General features: G+C 72.9%; 1 protein-coding gene across 1 annotated transcript in view; it reads right to left on the reverse strand.

The window, feature by feature from the left end:
* The window catches only part of USP39 (ubiquitin specific peptidase 39), a gene marked incomplete at its 5' end in the record, with an annotated part of 14,154 nt that overhangs the window by 10,687 nt on the left and 1,182 nt on the right, over positions 1 to 2,285 (reverse strand). The gene's annotated exons all lie outside the window — the stretch shown is intronic.

Raw genomic sequence — 2,285 nt, forward strand, 5'->3', positions numbered from 1 at the left:
GGCGGCGGGGCGAGGCCGGGGCGATGGCGGCGGCGGCGGCGGCGGCGGCGGCGGGTGCGGAGCGGGGCGGGGCGGGGGGTGCCGGACCCCCGGTGACCCCCGTGACCCCCGTGACCCCTGACCTGTGACCCCCGCCAGGCCCGGCGCGGCGGAGGCGGCCGGAGCGGGGGGAGGCGGCGGGGCGGCCCCCGAACCCCACCGGGCCCTCCAAGTCCCCCGGTACCGGCCCCGGGCTGGCGCAGCGGCTGCTGGGGTTCGAGCTGCGGGACCTGACGCGATGGCACCGCTTCGTCCGGCTGCTGCACCGGCCGCAGGACCCCGCTGCGCTCGGAGCCTTCCGCGCAGCCTTCGGTCCGCGGGGAAGGGGCACCGCGGGGTTCCGGGGGAACCGGGGCTGGGTGGGACCGGCGGGGCCGGAGGTGCTTCGGGGGCACAGGGAGACCGGGGGCTGGAGGGATCAAGGGGCTCTGAGGGGCACACAGACCGCAGGGCTCGGGGGCACCGGAACAGGGAGACCGGGCACCGGGGGGACACCGGGGGGACAGGGTGAGCAAGGGCTGGGGGGGCCCGAGGGGGCTGGGAGGGCTCTGGGGGGCTCCGAGGGCACGGGGAGCCCCCGGGATGGGGGGGTCCGGGGAGGCTACGGCGGGGGACAGGGAGATCGTGGGCTGGGGGGCCAGAGGGGCCTCGGGAGGGGAAACGGGGAACAGGGGAGGGGGGCTGGCGGGGCCGGAGTGGCTGCGGGGCCCGGGGGGCTCTGGGGGGATGGGGGAGCTCCGGGAGGGCTCCGTGGGGACTCTGGGGGAACAGGGAGGCTGGGCCTGGGGGGGCTCGGGGAATCCAGGGGCCCGGGGGGCACCGGGACTTTGGGAGGGCTCAGGGGCTTGAGTGGAGGGACTGAGGTCCGGGAGGTCCCCCCCACCCGAGGGGGGCCGGTGGCGTCCAGCCGTGACACGTCAGCACCGGAACAAAGGTTGGGCAGCGGCCTGGGTGGGTGGAGGGGGTCAGTGCCCGCCCGGACGCCCAGGGCCTCCTGCGGCCGGATGGGGGGGACACGGTCACTGACCGACGGATGCCTGGATCCCCCCGGCCTGGTGGGATCACTGACCCCTCTTCATCCCCCCAGGGCTGCTGATGGCCTTGGATGTGCCGCAGGAGCGGGGCCTGGGGCACCTGGACCAGCGGTACCTGGATGGGCTGGACGTGTGTCGCTTCCCACTGCTGCCCTTCCTGCAGCCCCTGCCCCTGGACTGGATGTACCTGCTCTACACCATCATGTTCCTGGGTACGGACTGGGACAGGCCCGGGAGGAGCGGGACGGGCAGGGGACAGCACTGGGGCAGGAACGGGGCTGGCATACGGGCAGGAATCACGGGGGAGACTGGCACAGGGGTGGGAATGGGCACTGGGATGGACACTGGGACTGGGAGGGAGCTGAGGGAGGCTGGGGACAGGCACCAGGAGGGGCTGGGGGGTACACCGGGGGTCCTGTGCCCGCAGGAGCATTGGGCATCATGCTGGGGTGCTGCTACCGGCTGAGCTGCATCGCGTTCCTGTGCCCGTACTGGTACCTGCTGCTGCTGGATAAAACCTCCTGGAACAACCACTCCTACCTCTACGGGCTGCTGGGCTTCCAGCTGGCACTGCTGGGCGCTGACCGCTACGGGTGGGCACCTGGAGGGCTGCAGGGACCCCCAGAGCACAGGGAGCCTGTGGGGACACGGGGGACATGGGGGGCACTGGGGATCCCAGGGCTCTGCAAGGCAGCAGGGTGGTGACGTGGGGCTGGGGTTCCCATGGGGCAGCAGAGGTTTTGGGGTCCCTTGTGGCACCAGGGTCCCAGTGGGGCGGCTCAGACCCCTAGGTCCCCACGGCACTGGGTCCTCAGGGGGTGGCACAGGTCCTCAGGGGGTGGCACAGGTCCTCGGGACCCCCATGACGTTGGGTTCCAGTGGCCCCGGTGTCTCTAGGAGGTGGCACAGGCCCTGGGGACCCCTGTGGCACTGGGTCACCTGTGGGTGGCACAGGTTCTGAGGTCCGTTGTGGCACGGGGGCCCCCTGGGATGGCACAGGCCATCGTGTCCCCAGCAGGTGGCACGGGTCCCGGGGTCCCCATGGTGCTGTGTCCCCAGGGGATATCCCTTTGGCACTGAGTACCCACCCGGTGGGACAGGTCCCGGTGTCACCCCTGGCACTGTCGCCAGTGTGTCCCCTGGGGCAGTGACAGGTGTCCCCAGGGCTCTGGCAATGGGGTGACAGTGGCCTTGTCCCCCCGTGCCCGGGGT

Source organism: Corvus kubaryi, unplaced genomic scaffold (genome assembly GCF_017639235.1).
Source record: "Corvus kubaryi isolate FWS band 111438036 unplaced genomic scaffold, C.kubaryi_AGA036_p1.0 37326, whole genome shotgun sequence".
NCBI classification, from domain to species: domain Eukaryota; kingdom Metazoa; phylum Chordata; class Aves; order Passeriformes; family Corvidae; genus Corvus; species Corvus kubaryi.